The following is a 12,145-nucleotide window of genomic DNA, read 5'->3' as shown; positions in this document are numbered from 1 at the left end:
AGCGAAGGAGGAGAGCGGGTTGGATGGATGGATGGATGGATGGGAATGAGGGTGGGTGGGACATCATCCGACTTTAATAAGTGCTCTCATATCCCTGCTTGTTTTAATATGAATAGCTACTTGTGGAGGGGAGTGAATTCATAGCTGTGAGCGAAGCACCGCCGGCGTTATTGGCTGTGGCGCTGAGTGGCAGCTTCCATATGTGCCAGAGCAGCGTTGCCGAGGATATAATAATAAACCTCTGTGAGAGGTGGCAAATAAACACAACAGGGATAAAAGAACATCATATCGTCTCTGGGAAAAAAAGAATTACCCTGCCTTCTTCTTTCTCCTTGGAATCATCCTGCACTCTCCTCGTCTTCATCGTGTCCTTGTCCTCTTCACTTCGCCCCTAACGAGCTCACGTCCTCATCATGTCGACCCTCTGAAGATACCTCTCCATCCCAAGGGGGGAGGTTTGATAAAGCACGATGCTTTCATGTGCCCTCCTTCCCCCCCCCCGTCTGTTCATCTCTTCCTTCCCCGTCCTCGGCAGGTGTCATTCACCCTTCATGTCACTCTGTCGGCTACAAAAGGCGACGAGTAGGAACCGCTTCATGTTCCTCTCCCATATAAAATCACATGTTATAAGTGCAAGATATAAAAAAAAAAAAAAAAACCTCCTACGTTGTAGCCCATTCAATTATATCTGCAGATGCCTCTGGAGGATTCCTCAAATCAAATTTCTCAGATTTCCTCCCGTCGGTTGGACAGCGGCTTCATAACGCTCCTCCGCACATAACGTGACCGGCGGTAACCTTGTGTGCTGCAGGGGCCGGATTAGATTTCCTATAGTTTTTCATTTCAAACACAGAGAAAAAAGTTGTTGTTTTGTTATTCTGGACTTTTTCACAGACACATGCAGAATAATTGGAATAAAGCCACAAAGTCAGTTTGCTAATTTCACCGAAACAGAATCTGCTCAGTCTGTTGAACCATGAACCACAAAAATTAAGATGGCCGACAGAAGTGAAACTTAAATCCTACCTCCTCCATGTTAGCAGATGGGATATTCACCAAACTAAAAAGTACATATAACGTTTAATGCATTTTTCCAAAAGATGGTTTCAGTCATTTTCGGTCAAATTCCTTTATATGGCACAATGAAGCATTTATGTGTGAGATACTATCTTATTAAAACGTCCATGAAGTATTTTCACAATGCTTTTCACCCAGTGAGTGACTTTAATTGGAATCAATATAGGCACCATCTCGTTGTCAGCTTCTCGTGATGCAGTCATTGTCCGTGAGGAAATCCTCCTTTTCTATTCAAATGAATTCCTCTTGGTGTGAAAGGAAGCTGCGAATGTGGACCTTGAAGTCAAGTATCCGTACAAAGTCGTCACTGCCGGAGTTTGTCAGTCGCCGAGCGATGAAATGAAAGGATAACAAGCCGAGGGACGGATTGTTTTTGTTTACCGTTTGTCATTGGCTTGAGATGGTTTAATAATGTAAGAAAGGGAGCGGTGAACCTGGGGGCCATGCATTTTACATCTCCTCGTGCTTTAATTAAAGAACTGACTTCAGTGGGACACACTGGGGGCTCATATCTGCACACCCACGCAGACACACACACACAGACACACACACACACACACACACACACACACACACACACACACACACACACACACACACACACACACACACACCTTTTGACAGCGTAATAATTGAGCCTACATCTTGAGAATCTGGGTCACAGGAACACAGAGCACACGTTCTTTTGATGTGTCATTAGGCTCCTCCATTTCCTCGAATGCGACGCTATTCAGGAGGCAAATTTCAGGTTGGCCAAGTCATACCGGGAGAATAATTTGGCACCGGTGAACGGTTATTATTGGTTTGCACAGGAATCCTGGCTGTGATGCTTTATTCAAATTCACCCAATCGTCCCAGAATGCCTGGACTGCTTCATAGTTTTAAATGTATATGTTCGTTAAGACATGCGTACAAGTGTTTTTCTCTTTCATTCTATGGAGTGAAATCAGCAACTGTTGTAGTCAAACGTCTTCATTCATAATTGAAGTGGTGAGAGCGAAATCTGAGGAAATTGAGACAAAGTCCAACGGGTTTTCATTGTGAGTCTGTGTGTGTTTCACTTCCTGCTCCGAGCTTCTTGGCGTCTCACCCTTGAAAGAATGTTTTTCTCACGACGATGATGAGCGCAGGTTTAGGATCAGAAATGAATTGATATTATTCTGGAATCAATCGTGTAAACACTCATAATTGCCAATTTAACTGCGAACAGAAGAGGAGACATTTAACCCCCCCCAAAAAAAAAAAAAAAAAACATTAACTCGAGTGCCTCGATTGTTTCGACTTTGCCCTGTCGCATCAAATTAGTTTAATGACTTTTTTGGGGTGAGAATCTATTTTTTTTACGTATTAAATTGTGCCATCTCCCTATTTAATGTCATTTATATGGTGATTTGTGTTTTATTAGTGGGAATGAATGAATATATTAGCAGGGGAAGGAGGAAGGGGAGGGGCATCAGTGGAAAGTTAGTCTGCCTGCAGCTGCCTGGTGAGGCTTCACAGGAGGATGTGTACGAGGGCGACACACACACACACACACACACACACACACACACACACACACACACACACACACACACACACACACACACACACACACACCTCAGCTGAGATACAGGAGAAGATACTGTCGCTTTATCCCGGCTCCTGGTCGCTCCTCAGCCCCGTGATGGCAACTTAAGCGCTCGCTGTATCTGCAGCCGAGGTAACAGTGGAAAGCAATAACGCTGATACCGAAGGTTAAAGGTGCCAGATTTTGACAAGCTATGTCATCATTATCAGCCTGTGTGTGTGTGGGGGGGGGGGAGCTTGTGGTTTTTTCTGTTACAAATCCTCGGCTGACAAGCGACAGGCATTCAGCGTCTGAGACCCGCTGTGCGATATGAGGTGTTGGCTTTATGTTTTCATCTAAATCTGCCTAAAGGGCAGAAATACACGATTTTTTTTACCGTAAGTCAAACCCGACAATCCTAATACAGCCACGGGAAACAACAGCCGCCGCTGCAATCAGGTGCCGGCGCACTAATCCCTTCAGAAAGAGAAACGCGTTCCACCCCTCTCCTTCTCCGCCACGCGATTCATTTCACAAATTAAACTTCTAAAAAGAGCAAAAAGGTTTCACAGGAAAGAAAGAAAAAAAATGAAAGCATCTATCGCTCAGAGGCTCGAACAAATCCATCAGCCAGGGTCTATTATTTGAGACACACTCCTTATACTCTCTTTTCAAGTGCGCCTCTTTGCATTTATTTGGTGCGACCAGGTTGTCAAAGGATCAAAGTGCCGGCGGAGCAGCGACTGTTTAACATCTTAGCTGGTGAAGAGGAGGACGAGGAGCCCGGCGTGTCGGCCATTGCAAGGAGAGGCCGTGAGATTTGAGAGGCTTCTGTGGAAATCATGTTCGCCTGTAATTTATTATTAATCACAAGATGGACCATCGTGAAAAAGGAATAATCTCCTGCAGCAGGTTCTGTTGCCAACAGGTTGTAAGTCTTGGAAAGTGTTGTCCCAGGACTCTGTGATGCTCTACAGGCAGCAGAAGTTCGCACCTTGCTTCTCTCCTCTTGCAAAGCACAAAAAGAACAGACAGCGAGAGATGTGGAGTTTCATTCTGCAGCAGAAGAACATGTGATTTCTGGGGAAATGTGAAAAGGCAGAAATTGCTGCACACAGCACCTTTGTCAGCAGTCTGAGATGGAAGCATGAATGTTTAAACATGGCAAAGTGAATTCACAGAGTCCTGAAATATAAAAGAAATGCTTCGCCACAATGAGATTTGGTAGATTCCTCTGACTGTCGTGACGCGACACATTTGTGGCTCATGCAGCGACACAGGAGGGAGAAAACACAAAATGTCCCGGTCAACTTAAGAATTGAACAGGACATGAAAACTTTTTGCAAAAGTCCTTAAGCATCAAAGAGGAAATCATTAGTTCTATAAGATCAAATTGCAAAACTAGAGTCTAAACACGAGTAAAACACACTTAGATATTAATATACTACACAATCATGTATTCTAAGTGCTAAGATCAATGTATGATGGGTTAATTCCGGATGATACATGATTGCTGAAAGCTAAATTAAGTTCGAAACCGTTAAAACTCAAACTGAGCTATTTACGCTCCTAATCACATGATATGTTGTGTCTGGAGTAAATCAACGTTCTACTGGACTGAAGATAAACTCTTCTCTTTCCAGACTGCTGCTGCTCCTGATCTTCATCACCTCCTCGTCCACCCACAAAGAAGACGTGCGTCCACCGTGCACGGGAAGTCGAGCGAAGGACGAGTCGCCGTTTGCACGATGAGGTAAACACCCAATCACAAAATATCTTCCTGAAAAGCTCTAAACATCAAATACATGACATTCAAGTGTCAGGAGGATTTTCTTTTTTTTTAATCCAGGCATAAACAGCTTCTCTTCCACAAAATAACCTCTGCTCCATCCAAACATGCACAGACCCCCCCCCCCATCAATCTCACTCACTGCCTCCTCTTCTCCTCCCCTCCGTCTCCAAATCCCTTTCTTCCCCACCCTGCGTCTTTGTGTTTTCCACGTCTGCGTCTTCCTTTATCTTGCCTCTTTAAAAAAGGGCCGATCCCTCCTGCTTTGTTAACGTGACAAATCTTCTCTAATGACTCGACAGTGGCTCCGGGCGCCGAAGAGCGAACCCCCCCCTCTTCTACACACCCTTCCGTCACTCCCGCACATTATCCCGCCCTCTCTATAGTCTCTTTAAGTCTTTGTGAGTCTTTCTTCTTCTTCTTCTTCTTTTTTTTGACAAACTTGTCCTGTGACAAAAACTAAAAAAAGCTAAACAAAATGAAAAGATTCGCTCGGTCTGATTCATTTCCTGCCCACCAGCCCCTCTCCCCCCCGCCCGCCGCCGCCCTGACTACAATGACAGACTTTGCGCATCACAAGCTGCTGTCATGTTGACGGTTCTGTCATGAAACAAGCGTGCGACTCGAGCTGTTGTGACACTCGTGTGTGACACTGGAAACTCTTTGAGAAAAAAGTCAGAGCTGTGTTCACAGGTATTGTTTTTTGCTCTTTGGCTCTTACACGCTGCGCCGCGCCGGGGGGGCTGTTTCCAGTTCGGTCCCGTGACTTCGAGGGGTTGAGCTGGTGGCCTCTCGCTCTGCCTCCCTCCCTCTCTCTCTCCCTCTCCGTCAGCTCACTCCTACAACCTCTCCATTTCTGCATGGCGAGAGATATGCATCACTGCCATAGCAACAATAGCCTCAGCCCACGGAGAAGAAGAAGATCTTGGCCGCGGTTTTTAAGTTAGTCGACATCTTAGAGAGCGTGAGATGCATTATTTGGGATTGGAAGGGGAGGTGTGTGTGTATGTGGCTGCATAATGAAATGTTTTAACCTTCGGAGCGAGGGAGGGAAAAAAGAGGAGAAAGCAGGAGAAGAAGATCTCTTTCCCCTCCTTATACTCTCTTTCCTGTCAGGGGTGGCGGTGCATCGCATTTGATGCCTGCGATAAGACTGTGTGGCTAATGAGGAAAGCGCAAGGCACACTCATTAGACTGTGTGGCAACGTGACTGTGTGTGTGTGTTTCTACGTGTGTGTGTGTGTGTGTGAACAAACTGCATGTGAGAGAGGAAAGAGACTCATTAGAATTCTCCCATTTTCAAAGGCCAAGTTAGAGAACGGAGCCGTGGTTCACGTCGCCTGTTGCACGAGGCACGTTCGTAAATACGTGTTTAATACGAAGCTCGGCTGAGCTCTTTTTCATCAAAACCTTAAACATCACATTTATCTTCTCCACACTTTTAACTGTTCCTAAATCAGGCAGCTCATTAAATCACCTTTTGAAGTCGACCACCATCTTCCTGCATCAAAGGGTTTTTATCATTTGTCGTCCTAATTGGTATCAGTTTTATTTTTCCGTTTAAGCACAATAAAGATGCAGTCGGGGTGGAAATGGAATATTTATGTGTGGTCTTACACCTACAGGTTATATCCCCATTAATTACATGAACTATATTGCTGGTATTCAGCTGCTACATGACACTTCACCACTAGATGTCACTAAATTCTGATCACTGACGCTTTAACGGTTTCATTCCTGACCCAAACTGCATCCGTCCAACAAGTTGTGATATCCCAGTAGTTTTTGTATTCATCCTTTTAACAAACAAACCAACTAAAAACAAATGAAATGAGATCATAATGGTCATAATAATTTGAAATGTACAAATTATCGATATCGTTGTCCAAACACTGGGCCGTACACCTTCCTCATGTCCGTGTGTGGATGAGCTCTTCTCCCCGGTCTTCCTCCAGTGCTGCTGATGTCATTAAACTTCTCCGTGTCGGGCCCCTGGTTCCAAACACCGGTGTTCTGTTCAAAGCTTCCTCTGCAGCTGCCGTAATGAGCCGAGCCGACTCCGCTGAGAGCCGCGCTGCTTCTCCTCCCGGTGACTCCAGCACCATCTACCACTGAACTCACTCCCACTCCACCCAGGACATCACAGCCCGACACACATAAATACTCTTTGAGGTGTCTTCGGAGGAGGGGGAGTAAGTCATCGTGTGTATTTGTGTGTGTGTGTGTGTGTTGAGTGTCACGTACCGAATGTAGATTCAAAGGAAAAATCAAAGTAAACGTGAAATAAATGAGGCAGTTGTTATCTCACCGATTTATGTTGCTGCTTCTGATAAGTTTTAAGGTGTTAATTAGTTGTTTGTTGAGATAGAAAATGAAGTGAAAAGTCAGGATTGACGGCTGCAATCTGTGGAGTGTGTGTCGATGGGACCCTCGTTACCACGGTTACACTCACGATATGCAAGATGGCAGCGCTTGTATCCGAGATGTTTTGGATTCACTTCTGGATATTGGGAGGAAACTGGAGAAACGTTGTCTTTCTTTATTATTAAAAGGAAACGCAGAACCATTTGCTTGATAATCTTATTTAAAAGATTTTTTCAGCATTAGAACATAAAACATCCAATTTAATGATGGATAAACCGACAATACCAGTTTTTCAGATTGTGTTTTTCGGAGGGAGACATTTTAAAAAACCTGCTCTGCACTCTGAGCTGCTGCAGCTATTTTAAAGCAGAGATTGTCTCTCACTATCGTAGACATGTAGTTTTTTGTGTTAAGGTTTTCTAGTGAAAAAGCTGCGGGTTCCTAATACTCAATATGTCTGGTTCTGCTAGTCGGTGGGTGAGCTGCGAGATTACATCCTCGCAGACTTCTCATATTCCAGCGACCGAGAATTCTCTACTTTCGAGATTCCTCAAGGTTCAGTGATCGCTAAGATATGATGAGAGAGAGGGGTGGGTTGGGGTGGGGGGGTTGAACTAGCAGGGATTCGCCTGGGCTGGATTTTGTGCGAATGCTGAAGTCAAACAGTCAGATTTGCAGAAGGAGAAATCGTTTACTCCTGCGGCGAAGCAAAGCTCAGCAGGGTGCGAGGACGCCGGGCGACGCCCGTGCATTGTGGGAGCTTTTGTCCCGGGGGGGGGGGGGTCGTCACCGGTTTGAACATCGCACCCAAATCCTTGTGAAACATTAATGAAGCCGGAATTAAAATTTTAACACGTGCTCTCTTCACCGTCCTACCACCTGACTCTGCGTGAGACATTGTGCCTGTGACATATAGTGTAGCGCACACACACACACACACACACACACACACACACACACACACACACACACACCTTCAGAGGCTTTATTAAAAGAATAATCATCAAAGAGGAGCTGCACAAAGTATCGTCACATATAACAAAGCAATCACAGGCAGTCGACGACAGAGTTGTTGACCGAGGCGGCAGCTGTCACTTTTTTTTAAGTGTGTGTCTGTGTATTTGTGTTTGCGTGTGTGTGTGTGTGTGTGTGTGTGTGTGTGTGTGCGCCTGTGTGTGTGTGTGATGTTGCTGGATGCAAGGTGCTCTCACACACTCGCCGCGTGGTTTGATTCTCCCCGTTGAGCACAGTGACCTGGCATTTCGGTGACTTTTAGATGTGTTACCATGCTGACATATTGCTCTCTCATTCTCCCAGAGCGCCCCTCTGCTCCTCCTCCTCCTCCTCCTCCTCCTCCTCCTCCTCCTCGCCTCCTCCTCCTCTCCGTCTCACACTCTCCATGTTTCGTGCATCTTTTGTTGTCTGTATTATTTACTCCACTTCAGACTTGTTTATGGCTCATATACCTATCTTTTTATACGTTGGAAATCATTAATACCAACAAACTTGATCCGTGTAAAGACGAAAACTCCACTGGGGGAGATTATTTGTTTTATGCTGCTAAAATGTAATTAAATTTAGATTATTTTTTCAGCAGTTGCTTTCTGAATAAAAACGGTTTCCTGTTATTTCATTGATGCATCATAATTTACTTCATGTTAGAAGTTCTTACATTTCCCAAAATGCTCTTTGGAAATCTCCTCACATCAAGAAGGATTAAGATTTGTGGACTTTTTTGTTGATATTGTTGCTGTGAAGTTTTTTTCTCAGGGGAAATTATTTCCACCACCAAACCCCAAAGTGTGATTAAACACTCAATTTTTTGTCACATTTAAAAGATCAAATCAAAGAGCTACTCAGAACAGAGTCATCATCTCTACGTAGCAGCGCAGAGGGGAAAGATAATTGGTGATAATTGGGAACAGTTATCTGAAGAGGTCTCGGCCAAAAATTGGCGTCATCTACAATCAGGACTCAGAAAGTGAGAAGGAACAACAGACGATTTAACAAAAATGTTTAAATTTCTTCCTGCATTGAAGTACAAACAAGAAAATATAGATTCTGTGAGGAGGCTGAACTGACCTTTAACCCTCGGTCACCTCATGGAGATTGTTGTTTGCTAATCGTTAGATATGGAAAAGTAAAAAGTCTTCTGTCCGTGCTCTGCGTTCCTTTCACTCGTATTTTTGCACGTCTTCTGAAAGCACGAAACGAAGCAGTACCACCAGAAATCGTAGGGGGGCAGTGTAGGCAATAGTTAAAGCGAAACAACCACATAACTCTTGTAAGATATTTCAACAATTAGTTTTTGAAGCAACAGTTGTTAGCTCCATTATTACAACCTCCCCCCGTCGCCATGGTCGTTGTTGTCGAAACTCTGCGTCGCCCTCTAGTGGAGGTGTTCCTTAACAACCATAGAAGTATGTCGTGATGGTAACATCGTGGGAATTGGACGTATTTCTTTTCATATGTTAAAAAAACTTGCCTTCAATTGGTTGATCCATCGTGAAATTAAATCGACTATAAAACCCTTTGTTGGATTTTAAGAAGAATCAAAAGTCAAGAAGTTCTTTCAAAAGCTTCCATTTGAGAACCAGTGTGACTACTATCAGTTACAGTTATTAATATAAATGCAGTCAAGGAACGGCATCGTCTTATTTCTCATGAAGCCAATACCGGCCCTGATATATATTGTTTTTCTAGAAGTTGTTTCCCAGGTGCAGAAGCCTTTGAGCAAAGAGAGTGAGAGGAGACATGAAAGTGTTTTTTTATTTCCTCGCTGCACTCCTAATTACTTGTCTTCCTCTGTCTCTAAAAATAAATTCATATTTCATAAGGCGCCTTTGCTTCAGCACCCCGCCACCCTGCCAAACTGTCTGTGCGCCATCCGGTGTCATTTTGATCATGGTTATTTAGCAAAGGGAGAAAAAGTATATCTCCCAATTATCTGCGCCGACGGTCTTTGCAGAGCCGTTGACCTCCACCTCCTTGTATCTCGGCAATTTAATTTAACCCCGGCTATGTGTTGTACGTGCTAATTAGAAAAACGTTTCAAAGAGAAAGTCGCACCGGGAGCGCCTAGAGAGAAAGAGAGACGCGCGGAGGGAGAGAAGAGACGGAGATGGAGATAAACACTCGCACCTAAGAAGATGTAATAACTGGGAGTGTTTTTTTTTTAAAGAATGTGTCAAATGCCTCAATAGCTTCACGGTGAACTGGAACTGGGGAAAAAAGAAAAAGAGAAGATGAGGAAGCCAGTTTAGTTTATGTGAAGAATCTTGAATAAAAAGGTTGACCCACGGTTTTCAAGACGACGATCATCAGCATAAAAACCTCCTTTATTATAACTGGTCTCATATTATCCTTTTAAAGTGCATCTTAAATTAAAATGGAGCATTTTGGTTTGTTTGGTTGGGGGGGGGGGCTGAGGAGCAGATAAGGCGGGGGGGATTATAAAAATGTGAAGCAAAGCAGGATGGGAGGGTGACCTCCTCGTCCAAATCAATTACTGGAGTCTGCAGAGCTGAGATGGTCCCATCTCCAATTAGCTGTTTCATCTCCGAGTGGAAATGTGACTGTGGGGAGACGCTGCCCACTAACATTACCTCCTCTCCAATAACTTACAGCTATCAGGGATGTGTGTGTCTGTGTGTGTGTGTGTGCGCATATGAAACCTCAGCACAGCACTGCTGGTTGTCAGATTGTCCCATTAATAAGCCCTGGCCTTTATTACCACTTAGCAAAGCTCCATGTGTGTCTTTCTGCCAAATGTGCTTCTTATGCTGCCTCCCTAAAAATGAATTCAGCCTCTGTGGATGTGTGTGTTTGTGTGTGTTTGTGAGTGTGTGTGTTGCTTTGTGCACATCACACGTGCCTGTTCTCGGAGCCGTCAGTGTGTCAGATTACATTTTTTAAGGCGGATTGCCGTACACATGACTTTGCATTTCCACTGTCACTTTGAAGTTTTCACCGAGCGTCTTTTCTCCCCCACTTCACCTCCTGCAGGTGAAAAACCCTCTGTGTGTGTTTGTGGTTGTGTCTGTGTGTGTGCATGTATTATTTACTTATATATTTATTTTGCAGCATGCCGTGCACTTTGTTTGCGGGGATTACCGACGGTGGGAGCTCAAGCCTCTTAGCCCCTCGCAGGCTGCCACAGCTGCCTGACACTTCTAATGACACTTCAGACTAAGACCGGCTAAGTCCATAGGCAGGTTTATTAGTTTAGAGAACGCTTGAATGCGTACAGCCTCTTTTTGTACGACTGTGTGTGTCTGTATGTGTGTGTGTGTGTGCACTGTACACGTGTGAGAGTGAGCGAGCGCCTGACAGGCCTGTAGAGTTTAAGTGAGAGAGATGCTGAACAACGGGAACATAAACGTCGAGGAGTTCTGACACGAAGCGTCAGCATTCAAACGGCTCCATTACCTAATGAAGGATGCAAATGAAAATCGCTCTTCTCTCTCTCCCTGATGACTCCAGCTAGTTTCACATAATAATGTCATTTAATCGTGTCTCCTTGTTTATTTGACAAGGCCTCCCCCGGGTGCCGTTACAGCCCTCACTTTGTATGCGTTGCGTGTGCAGGCGCGCTTGTGTGTGTTTTTTTTTTTGTGTGTGTCCTTCGCAAAAAAAAAAAAGAGTCTTTGTGTTTCCAACCTCTCAGGCTGTCTGGCTTATTTACCTGCTGCAGACAGATGTTTGACATTGGTTTCTTGCTCATTTGGTTTGTGATGGCACGTGGGAAAGCAAAGAGGATTCTGGGAAGCAGGAGGCCGCCGCTAACGGAGCTGATCACATGTTGCACTGGTTTAAAGGCCTTTACCGGCCTCATGCGTGGTGATGTAGTCGTTTTCATGATGGTTACATATGATTACATATCCCATCTGACCTGGGAAACAGGGACAGGAAGAGAGAGGCGTGGAAACTTCTCCAGTTACCTGTGCGACCCCGACCTCGGACTTCTTTCGTTCGTGTCCCATCTGCTTACATGGAGGAGACATGGTTATAACCTGCACTGCAATGACAACGACTGCACAAAGACAGAGAGCGCTGATAAATCAAAACCCAAAGAGAATCAGGACAGAGTTTAATTTCATGAGCCAAACTGAAAATGTGGATTTGATTTTAATTCTGCTCTCAAATTGTTCATCTTCCAGCTTTAAAAAAGAGGAGGACGACTCTGTTTAAAGTTTAAGGTATTTACAGGTGAAATTATCTGAAAACAATAGAATCAATATTCTTTATTTCTTTACACGATAACAAACAGACTCATCCCTGATTCCCTGTGACTCATCTGAGAGGAGGTAATGTTGGAGGGCAGCGTCTCCCCACAGTCACATTCACAGTCTGAGATGAAACAGCTA

This window comes from Limanda limanda, chromosome 1 (assembly GCF_963576545.1).
Source record: "Limanda limanda chromosome 1, fLimLim1.1, whole genome shotgun sequence".
Lineage (NCBI taxonomy): Eukaryota > Metazoa > Chordata > Actinopteri > Pleuronectiformes > Pleuronectidae > Limanda > Limanda limanda.
Note: the sequence above shows the minus strand (reverse complement) of the source record.